General features: G+C 38.6%; 1 protein-coding gene and 1 non-coding gene across 2 annotated transcripts in view; one reads left to right on the top strand and one right to left on the bottom strand.

The window, feature by feature from the left end:
• The window catches only part of SGCD (sarcoglycan delta), a 1,599,257-nt gene that overhangs the window by 462,068 nt on the left and 1,124,622 nt on the right, over positions 1-12,567 (bottom strand). The window lies entirely within an intron of this gene.
• Positions 9,796-9,899, top strand: LOC132423710 (U6 spliceosomal RNA). The gene has a single exon (XR_009519034.1). It is a non-coding gene; the product is annotated as a U6 spliceosomal RNA (small nuclear RNA).

The raw sequence follows: 12,567 nt of genomic DNA on the forward strand, positions 1-12,567 counted from the left end.
AAGCCCTGTATTAAATATTTTGGGCTTTTCAGGTCATACCATCTCTCTGCAACTACTGAAGTTTGCCATTTTAGCACTCACAATGAGCAGCTAGAGACAATGCATAAACAAATGAGCATGTCTGTGTTTATAACAAAAATACAACTTTATTTATAAAAGTAGGCTGTGGGCCACAGTTTGCCTTCCCCTGATCTAAAAGGCAACTGCCATTGAATCCCCCTTGGCTCCTGAGCATTCAAAACAAAGAAGCAAGCAAGAATTCTACTGCCAAGATACAGAAAATATACAGTCTTGAGCAGAAAGAAGAAGACTCAGTTCTCTGCAAGAACAAAAGGCATTCCTCAGCTTTGGAACTAAGTGCACTGTGCTCTTCTCATGGATGTTGTTATAATGGGGACCTTATCTTTGGATCTCCCCAGGACTCTGATTTGAATGGAAAAGTCCAAGACAAGTGGAATTCTGCTTCTGCTAAGAAAGGAAAGCCAAAGTTTCGCATGGGATTTCATCCTCTCTCTTTTAGACATGAGCTTTAAGTCATAAGTTGCCAGAAGTCATATTCTGTTACCAGAGTGATGGTGTGCTGCCTAGGCGTGACCCATCTGGAAAATATGGCAACTCATGGGCGTACCCACTGCACCTGTTGCAAAATTTGCCTGGGCCACTGCTGCATTTAGCCAGCTGACTTCAGACTGTCAGTAAGGGGACAGCAGGAATCCATCATGTTCTTGGAATTATGTTCAGTCCCCGGGGAGGGCAGAATTGGGTGTCCTCATTTACCTATGCTCCAAACAAGAACATGACAACCTTACAAATGCAGTAAGTAATTGGATCATGGTCTCTTCACAGAAATAGCTTCCAAGGACTGCTCTCCTTGGCAAATAAAAAGTCACACACACATCTCTTTTACTCTTAAGCTAAAAGGTACTCCAAAGCAGTCGTTTTTAATATTTTCAAATTAGGGAATGACCTCAAAGCTATATACTATGCCAGGGAAAAACAAATACATGCACATTTATATATGATTTTAAAAGGCTCTGAACACCTGCACCCTCGTCCTCCAAGGCCTATGCCTAGATCCTGGCATAAGAAACTCCTGTCTCAGAGAAATGATGACTTTTCTTAGCATCAGGTAAGACCAGAGCAAAGGTGGAGATCAATCCACTTCTCCTCACAAGCGCCAGGATCCCTCCAGAGAGGATGGCAGCATGCCGATCCTTTTCCCACTTGGAAAGGCCATGGAAGCTCAGCCCTAAGTGCCCCAGCTTCCTTGGGAAGGTCATTCACTGATTCAAATTTCCTACCCTTGATGTTCTCCAAAAACATCCTGAAACTGGAAATATCTTTCCCCAAAGCACTTATGCATGGACTCTTCACAGAGATGACAATAAGAGTAGTTGTTTATTTTTGTGGAGTCACTTGAGAAGAGTTGAGATGGTTTTCCTTCCTTCCAAAGAGCTACCTCCATTAGAAATTCCTTATCTTAGCTTAATCCATTTTATCAATGCCAGCCAATGGTAGACGCAACATGTTTAACCTTATTTGAATGTTGCCTGACTTTGGCTGATGTTAAAAAGAAAGTGATTCAGTGTTTATATCAGAAAGGAGGTCTGAGTATGGTCTCTCCCACCATCTATATGACCGTGGACCAACACTAACAATAGCTAACATTTCTTGAGTGCTAGGTACTTTATAACAGGGGTCCCCAAACCCGGAGCCGTGGCCTGTTAGGAACCGGGCTGCACAGCAGGAGGTGAGCAGCGGGTGAGCAAGCGAAGCTTCATCTGACACTCCCCATCGCTCCCCATCGCTCGCGTTACCGACTGAACCATCCCCACCCACCCCGTCCCTGGAAAAACTGTCTTCCACGAAACCGGTCCCTGGTGCCAAACAGGTTGGGAACCACTGCTTTATAATGTGCTCTCATCGTGTGAGGTGACTTAGTCCTTTTCACAGTCCTATACAGTAGGAGAAGGAGACTGAGGCTTAGGGACAGGAAGGGACTTTTCTGTGTGTTGTGTAACCAGTAAGTATTGGAAATTCAAGCCCAGGTCCTCAGATAGCAGGCTCTGAAGTCTTATCTGTACCAAACACACTACATGCTGCAGAAGTCTTAACCCGGCCTCCACAAATAACAGATAACTAGCGGACCATGGAGAGATCACTCAATTTGGGGGGCTTCAGCTCTAAAATTTAATGTTGAAACTAGACGACCTCCAAGATACTTATCAGCTAACTTATTTCATAAAGTATGATTTTTTATTACTTTTAAGTCAAGCATTTTTTTTTTTTTTTGCGGTATGCGGGCCTCTCACTGTTGTGGCCTCTCCCGTTGCGGAGCACAGGCTCCGGACACGCAGGCTCAGCGGCCATGACTCACGGGCCCAGCCGCTCCTCGGCATGTGGGATCTTCCCGGACCGGGGCATGAACCTGTGTCCCCTGCATCGGCAGGCGGACTCTCAACCACTGCGCACCAGGGAAGCCCTTTATTACTTTTAATAGTACTATTGCCTTGGCTTACTTTTTATATTATTGTGCATTTCAATAATTTACAGGTAAAAACAAACAAAAAAGACAGCTCAAAAGACCAAACTCTAATATGAACTTCTAAATTTGGCTTGGTCCAATTTTTCAGATCTGAATTCTATCATATGCCATTAGGTTTTGTCAGTTTACTTGATGGAGACTCTAGCAGTAGACCTAAACCACTAACAACATGCAGTTATATTCCTGCCGAGCTTTGTATCAGGTACTGTCTCTGGAGCTGCCTTCACTGGGGCTAGACAGAGTGGAGGGAAAAAGGCACCAGAACATACGGCATCACTGTGTAGGGTGCCCCTCTTTGTTCCCAGGGAAGAGAAGTAGAGCTTTGTCTCAGGCTGGCCTCTGACAACCTGCTGCAAAACCTGGAAAGAAGGTGAGGTCAGAAACATTAGGTACAGAGGCCAACCCATTTCCCAGTGAGTTTCATGTCTTGGTTTGCCCTGTAACTGGTGATAACTTTATACATTTCTTCAAATACTTAGGGTAGGGGTGAAGGCTTCAGAGCAGAGCATCAATTTTGAAATGTGACATGATCAGGAAGAAAATCAAGTGATGATGGGTTTTAAGGGAAGCCTTAGAATCTGGGAAGAATGGTGAGAATTCCACTACTCAACAACACGTAGACTTACAACAGAATGGGACAGAGTTACCTTGATTGAGGAAACTATCATTTGTTAAGTGATTAATCAGGTGCCAACTTATCTGTTACTAAATTAGCTCTGCCCAGTGAATCAGGGACATGTGATATTCCCATCTTACTTATGAGGAAATCGAGCTTGAGAGAGTTCATGACTGGCTGTAGTTTACACAGAGCTGGGCGTAGAACGGAATGAACATTTGCAACAAATTACCAAAGAGACATGGTATGCAGTGCTTCTTGACAATGTTTTGCAGCTTATATTTCATATTTGAATGTCCTGCACAAGTCCAAAACACTTTAACCCCAGTTTGGACCCTGCCATTTGACCCTGAGGATGTTTTGACTTACGTTTGCGAATACACTATTATCATTATATCATCATAGATGACCTTTTTAATTGAGAAATAATTTCGTATGAACTATATCAAGCCAATTTAATTTGTTGACCAATATTCTATCCAAAATTATAAAGTAGTTATTTTTTCTGATTTCTTTTTTATTTTGTTAAAGTTATTTTCACCACGATCAAGCCTTTCCGAGTAAACGTCATGGAGGGTTTTATTAAACATTTTGACCATAACAAGCATTAACTCTGAGTTTTCTCTTGATTCAAATATTTCTATCAAGCACAATTTTCCAAGGACAAAATTTTACAGATCTAAATGTTATCATATGCGCCATAGTCCTGGTCAGTTTTACTTCCTGATAACTATCCCTATCAATAATATTCTTTATTTATAAGATAAATGCTCAAATGTTTGCTTTTACATACTGGCTGATTCATGAGAAAATTGCAAGCTATTACCCTCAGACTTCCCAGGATTTCTCTTTTGTCAGGAATTAATATATTAGATCACTTATCTAGCAGTTCTGTCTACTTCTGATCCCATTATGCTTGTGCAGTCGGTGATTTGTGAAGCAAAGAAAAATGTTGGGGTAAAAATGGGAAGGTCACTACATTCTCTTTGAGAAATGCATGATATACTACTATAATTACTAATAAATTTTCTTAAGTTCAATGAAGGGAAGAAACAAAACTTATTTAATAGTCTGGAGATTTTTTCACCAGTGAGAAAGCTCAAACACCAATTTATTTGGCTCAAACAGTCAACTGGCAACAGAAAGTAGCAATGAGACATCTCAAACCTCAGACATGTGTAACCATTTTCATGTTGCTGTAAGAAAACACCTGATGAACAGGGTTAATTGTGTTTAATGTAGTCAGCTTCCCAAAAAACCAGTAAATCCACTCTCTCTAATTTAGCAATTGGGAATCAAATTATCTTAGACTTTTTCATATCCATCGCCAACACTGTACGTTGGTTTCATTTTAAAACTTTTTTGTCTCTCCTACAAAGACTAAGAGTAGAGCAAAGCTATTCGGAGCAGGAGCTTGAGAATCAGACTGACACATCTTTTTTTTTTTTTTTTTTGCGGTACGCAGGCCTCTCACTGTTGTGGCGTCTCCCGCTGCGGAGCACAGGCTCCGCACGCGCAGGCTCAGCGGCCATGGCTCACAGGCCCAGCCGCTCCGCGGCATGTGGGATCTTCCCGGACCGGGGCACGAACCCGCGTCCCCTGCATCGGCAGGCGGACTCTCAACCGCTGCGCCACCAGGGAAGCCACTGACACATCTTTTTAAAAGAAGTGAAGAATTCCTAATTCTAACAAGGGATAGGACTGAGCCTGGAATTCAGAGACTGTTGCAAAGCTATTGTAGAATACTTATTTGCCTTCTGGGGTACAGTGTAATCAGCCAAGATCAAAAAGACTTGGGTTCTAGTCCTCCTCTGCTGCCTTGTCACCGTAGTTATCTAGCTGCTTGCTTCTCCCCATTTGTCTAATCCACTGAATGATAATGGTGATGAAACCCAGGTCCCCCTAAAACTGAGTTCCTCTGCTGAGTTTATGAATAACTTCTCTATCTTAAACTTTACTCCCTTTCTTTTCTTGAACCTGTTCCCCTCAAGATTGAGGAGTATCAAAGAAAAGGGGGTACTGAAACATATACAAGCCCCTGTGTCCCTGTCCTTTGAAGTAAAAGGCTTTTGCTTTAGTTTCCCAGGCCTCCCTTTGGTCTCTAAAGGCTGGATCAAGAGTTAATGATTAGGAAATGTGAGGATGTAGAAACTAAGAATACTTGTTGGGCCGGTAAACTGGTAACAATTTTGACTATAAACCAGCTGCAGAGCAGAATTACCGAACTCCCAGTTCCCTGAAAGATATAAAGGCCTGACACACATTCCTAAGTTGTTTTCACAGGAAGCAGACCTCCACCAGATGAAAACTGCTGACTACAAAACATAGATCCTAGACTGGTTGAAACCAGAAGGGTGATGATGCTTGAACCTTCACCTTCATGCCAACCCATCCAAGAACTGTGCACGACTTGATCACACACCCTGCAGCCTGTTCCCTCACCTTGCCTTTAAAACCCCTGCCCTGAAAGCCCTCAGGGAGTTTCAGTCTTTTCAGCATGAGCTGCCCATTCTCCTTGCTTGATGCCCTGCAGTAAATGCTATACTTTCCTTCACCACAACCCGGTGTCAGTAGATTGGCTTCATTGCACATGGGTGAGAGGACCCAAGTTTGGTTTGGTAAAGGTGACTGCATATGTTGGAATAAGTACTCTTCATTTCTAGTATTCTCTATTTTCTTCATTACAGCTTCAATTTCACATGAAGAATTTGTTTATTCATTCACTTACCAGACATTTACCTGATGTATACTATATACCAGGCACTGTTCTTGGTGGTGGGGGGAACCATAACAAATAAAATTGAAAAAATTCCCTGCTTTGTGGAGCTAAGATTCTAGAAGGCTTAGGCAGCTCTTTGTGCTTGGTTAAAATGTCCAAACTGTTGGGGTTTCCAAACCTTACTCTCTGCATCTGTGGTGACATTTTAATGCTTCCCAGGTGACACTTGCTGTGCTACGTACTTTTTATGCATTATCTAGTAAATTTCACAGCAACTCTGAGATGGGCATCTTAGGTTTGGTCATTTGTCCAAAGAGGAAAGAAATACTTAAAATGGTGAATAATTTGTTCAAGGTCTCAGGATCTAGGAAGTGATAACATTAGAATTTGAAACTGGAGACTTTGATATTATTCCAGAGACTTTGATAATAATGATAGCTATACTCCAAGACCCTTATGAAAACTTAGTAGATATTCCCTCCCAGAAAATTCAATGTCTATATTTTCCAGAGAAACTGCTTATACTAATAGACAATTTAATTCCCCTACAGGTAATGTGTATTTTCTCTCTGGTAGTTTTGAATATGATCTCCTCTTTCCCTGATGTTCTAAGGTTTCACTACAAATGGCTGAAAAGGATTTATTTTTAGTCTCACCTCTTTAGGATTTGAAGTTCACTTTTTTTTTTATAGATATAACTTTATTCATACTAAATTATAAATACATACATATTCATGCTCTGTGTATTTCTGGATAACCTATTGCCTTCATTTTTTTAATTTTTGGATTTTATTTAATTTATTTTTTTATACAACAGGTTCTTATTAGTTATCCATTTTATACATATTAGTGTATATATGTCAATCCCAAAGTGAAGTTCACTTTTAATCTTAGGATGTTTGACTTTACTTCTGGAAAGTTCTTTGTTATTATCTCTTCAATGTTACTTTTCAAAATTTAACTCAATTTTCTTCTTCTCTAACTCATACATATATTGGAGTCTCCAAGCTCCTCTACACTTCTTACCTGTTCTTTCTCTTTTCTTTCATTAAAAAAAACTTTCTAAGTAGAATTCTAGGAGAATTCACTAGGAATTTCACTAGGTTTGCTTGATCAGAAATCCTACGTTAAAACTCATCATCAGGCTTCCCTGGTGGCGCAGTGGTTGAGAATCCGCCTGACGATGCAGGGGATACGGGTTCGTGCCCCAGTCCGGGAGGATCCCACATACCACAGAGCGGCTGGGCCCGTGAGCCATGGCCGCTGAGCCTGCGCGTCCGGAGGCTGTGCCCCGCAATGGGAGAGGCCACAGCAGTGAGAAGCCCATGTACCGCAAAAAAAACCCAAACTGATCATCATATCATCATTCACTGAAATTCATTTTTCATAGAAGCTGCTGGTTTCAATGATGATCCATTTATTTTCCAGGTCGTGGCTAATAAAATAACCTACTGGATGGATAAAACATAAGGTCCTCCATCAGACTGAAGAGTAACTTGCCAAGGTCTTCAGTTTGGAAAGGAATTCCAGAAGACAAGTGGTTATGATAAGATTATTCATCAAAATACACTAGGGTCTAGCTCCAGATCCTACCATGCTGCTGAACTCATAACTGCTGACTCTTTTCTTCAAGATCAGTCCAGGAGAGATTATCGAAAGAAAGCATAGAAAATTGTGAAAATCCTTAGAATGAAAGCAGGCTACTTTGCAATGGTGTATATGGGATGAGGGTTTAACCTGGGGCAAGAAGAACTCAGTTTGGATGTAGAAGGATAACAAAATAAAGAAACGGTTGGAGCTCAATTCTTGATTTTTCCCTACCATTGCTTTAGAACAAAGAGTATCTATCCTTACACCTACCATGACTCAAATCTCTAGTATAGATGTGCCCAGAGACAAAATCAGGGAAGTGGGACAAACTGAAACAAATTATTAGAAATAGGTCATAATATGCCAATATTTTCAATAGATAGAAGTAGACTAAATTCTTCCATTAAAAGAAAAATATTAACAGATAAAAAAAGAAATACAAAATTTAGGTATATGCTGTCAGAAGTTTCACACTTGTAAAGAGCTGAAAACTGAGGATGGGTTGAAACTAACTGGGGCAGTTATTTCCTCACTCCTTTCCCTCTAAGCCTCTATGGCTGGTTAATTTCAATCTAAGCATCTCTTCTTAACTGTGCTTGTTCCCAGACTGAGGTGCTGAGAGAAGGGATTTTTCATGGACTGAGAAGTAATTTTAAGTTTTCTGGTTCCTGGATATCTCTAATTTGGGCAATATCCACCTCTAACCCCCAAAAGTGGTTAAGGCAGACCTAGCCTGTGGTATGAAAAACATAACTATTGAATTAAGATTGGAGTACATAGAATAAATAGTAGGACAGACATAGCTAAGAAACAATTTCAAAAACTGGAAGAATAAGAATAGAAATTCTTCAGAAGAAGAGAAAATTATGAGAAAATATAAAAGTAAAGTTAAGTGATATGGAGGAGAGACGTAGAAATACTAATATAGGGATAATTATGGCCCCCTAAAGAAAAATAATGAAAGATAGGAATTTGGGGGGGCAGTAAAATAAAGCTCCTCAATTAAAAAGACTGTAAAACAAATTAAAACACAATAAAAGCAAACTCAGAGATGGTCCAAGATACTGGAATTATCAAACAAGAATTTAAATTATGTTAAAATTGCCAAAATACCTAGCAAAAAAGATGAACAACATCTGAATAGAAGAGAAATATAAATACAGAAAATTAAACTATAAAAAAGAACCAACTAGAAATTTTAGAAATTAAAAAAAAATCAGAAATGAGAAATTCATTAAATTTGGAATAATGGCAGATTGGCCATAGCAGGTGAAAAGATCAGTGAATCAGACGACAGGTGAACAGAAATTATCCAAATTTAAACATAAATAAAAATAGAGTAAAAAAAGTTTTTTAAGAATATAATTACCAAAACCTGTGAGGCAATATCAAAAGCTGAAATCTACACATAATTATATTTTCAGAAGAGGAGAGAGAAAATGGGTAAAGGAAACATTTAAAGAAAAGATGACCAAGAATTTTTCAAAACTGATGAAAGATATCAACCCACAGATCCACAAATCTCAGTGAACCCCAGACAGGTTAAATAGAGAGAAAACCACACCTAAGCCTATTAGCAGTCAAAATGCTACAAAAACAAGCATATGAAAAAAATTCAAAAAGAAGCCAAAGAAAAGAGACACATTTGGGAGCACTATACTAAAAGGAAAACAAGAAGACATAAAACAGTACCTGTAAGTAAAATGTTGAGAGTGGGGAAAAAGAGTGGGATTGTCAACCTACAACTCCATAAGCTATAAAAATTAACTTTAAACAAGAAAGAAAATTAAAGACATGCTCAAACAAAAGGTGAAAAACGATCTTCAGCACTCTCACTACAAAAAAGGCAGAAAGACGCTTTTCAAGTTGAAAATAATTAATACCAGAAGGAACCTCAGACCTCTGGAAAGAAATGAAGAGTAACAGAAAATATGAATACCTAGGTTAATGTAAAATGCGTAATTCTTATTTACGTTTGCATATTTATATATTTTATTGAATTTGTTTAAAGTGCTATTGATTGTTTAAAGCAAAACTATTGGGTTGGCCAAAAAGTTTACTCAGGTTTTTCAAAACATCTTATGGAAAAACCCAAACGAATTTTTTGGCCAACTTAATAGCATTTATTTATTGGCCTACGTACTGATAAAATAGAAGATAATAAGAGAACAAAAGGCAAGAGGAAACAAATGGATTTATGCTATGTTATAAAATTTTAACACTGGTTTTGAAGTTACACACCTAAGAGCTGACTGTGATAACTTAAAGATGAATATTATAAGCTCTAGAGAAACTACTTAAACAAGTATTAAAAATCAATACAGTGTTTGCTTAGGCGGAACATATACTAAATTGGAATGATACAAAGAAGATTACCATGGCCCCTGCACAAGGATGACATGCAAATTCGTGAAGTGTTCCATATTTTTACTATTTACAATACTACTTTTACTACTTACGATAGCCAAGACATGGAAACAACCTAAAACAGAGGAATGGATAAAGAAGATGTGGTACATATATACAATGGAATATTACTCAGCCATTAAACAGAACGAAACTGGGTCATTTGCAGAGATGTGGAGGAACCTAGAGACTGTCATACAGAGTGAAGTAAGTCAGAAAGAGAAAAACAAATATCGTATATTAACGCATATATGTGGAATCTAGGAAAATGGTATAGATGATCTTATTTGCAAAGCAGAAACAGACATAGAGAACAAACAAATGGATACCAAGGGGAAAAGTGGGAGAGTGGGATGAATTGGGAGATTGGGATTGACATATATACACTATTGATACTACGTATAAAATAGATAACTAATGAGAACCTCCTGTATAGCAGAGGGAACTCTACTCAGTGCTCTGTGGTGACTTACATGGGAAGGAAATCCAAAAAAGGGGGATATATGTATATGTATAGCTGATTCACTTTGTTGTACAGCAGAAACTAACAACATTGTAAAGCAAGTATACTCCAATAAAAATTAATTTAAAAAAATCAGTACAGAAGAAAAAATAAAATACTATACATATCACTTTAAAAAGTCATAAAAAACAATGGAAAGATAAAAACAAGAAAGAAAAAAATTAAAGGAATAATATTAAAAGATATAATGTTTAAATCCAACTTATCAATGATTAGATTAAATGAAAATAATTAAAACACTCCATGGCCATATCATCAAAAAGTCTACAAACAATTAATTCTGGTGAGGGTGTGGAGAAAAGGGAACCCTCCTACACTGCTGGTGGGAATGTAAATTGGTAAAACCACTATGGAGAATAGTACCGAGGTTCCTTAAAAAACTAAAAATAGAACTATTATATGAGCCAGCAATCCCACTCCTGTGCATATACCTGGAGAAAACTATAATTTGAAAAGATACATGCACCCCAATGTTCACTGCAGCATTATTTACAATAGCTAAGACATGGAAGCAACCTAAATTTCCATGAACAGAGGAATGGATAAAGAAGATGTGGTACATATATGTGATGGAATATTACTCAGCCATAAAAAGGAATGAAATAATTCAATTTGCAGCAACATGGATGGACCTGGAGATTATCACAGTAAGTGAAGTAAGTCAGACAGAGACAAATATCATATGATATCAATCATATGTGGAATCTAATTTTAAAAATGATATAAATGGGGCTTCCCTGGTGGCGCAGCGGTTGAGAGTCCGCCTGCTGATGCAGGGGACACGGGTTCGTGCCCCGGTCTGGGAAGATCCCACATGCCGCGGAGCGGCTAGGCCTATGAGCCATGGCTGCTGAGCCTGTGTGTCCAGAGCCTGTGCTCCGCAACGGGGGAGGCCACAACAGTGAGAGGCCCGCGTACCGCAAAAAAAAAAAAAATAAATAAAAATGATACAAATGAACTTATTTACACAACAGAAACAGACTTACAGATATCGAAAACAAACTTATGGTTACCAAAGGGGAAACTTGGGGGGGAGGGATAAATCATGAGCTTGGGATTAACATACACACACTACTATATATAAGATAGATAACCAACAAGGATGTACTGTGTAGCACAGGGAACTCTACTAAATATTCTGTGATACCCTATATGAGAAGAGACTCTGAAGAAGAATGAATATATGTCTATGTCTAACTGAATCACTTTGCTGTACACCTGAAACTAACACAACATTGTAATTCAACTATACTCCAATAAAATAAAATAAAAAACACTCATGTAGGGCTTCCCTGGTGGCGCAGTGGTTGAGAGTCCACCTGCCGATGCAGGGGACGCGGGTTCGTGCCCCGGTCTGGGAGGATCCCACATGCCGCAGAGCGGCTGGGCCCGTGAGCCATGGCCGCTGAGCCTGCGCGTCCGGAGCCTGTGCTCCACAACGGGAGAAGCCACAACACTGAGAGGCCCACGTACCGCAAAAAAAAAAAAAAAACACTCATGCAAAAGGCATAGATTGTTACACTGGATAAAAATGTAAAATCCAAATATTAGATCGTTATACAAAGCACACTTTTATTATGAAGACACAGATTCAAATTTTAAGATGAAATGAAAAAACATATACCACGCAAACACTAAGCAAAAGAAAACTGGTGTTTTTATATTACTTCCAGACACAGTAGACTGAAAAGAGTATTAATAGAAATAATGATAGAAGAATCAATTTACCAAAGAAACATAATAATATGTAAGTATCTAAAAACAGAGGTCCATAACTCATAAATCAAAATACTTTGAGTTAAAAGAAAAAGAAACAGTCAAATCCATAGCGCTAATACTACAGAAACTCAGAAAATAAAGGAAGAAAAGTTCCTGTTCATTTTATGAGGTCAATATAGCCTTGTTCATAAAACAAACCAATAAAAATATCTTATAAGAAATGAAAACATCCCTCATGACTATAGACACAAAATCCTCACAAAATATTTGCAAATGTAATCCAATAACTTGATGAACTAAATAAGACTTTGAAAATTAATTTGGAAATGCAAAGAATATTGAATAACCAAACAGTCTTTTAAAAAGGAACATATTTAAAGGACTTAGGCTATCTGATTTCAAGACTTGCTATAAGGCTACAGTAATCAAGACCATGTGGCATTCATATA

Source organism: Delphinus delphis, chromosome 3, assembly GCF_949987515.2.
Source record: "Delphinus delphis chromosome 3, mDelDel1.2, whole genome shotgun sequence".
NCBI lineage: Eukaryota > Metazoa > Chordata > Mammalia > Artiodactyla > Delphinidae > Delphinus > Delphinus delphis.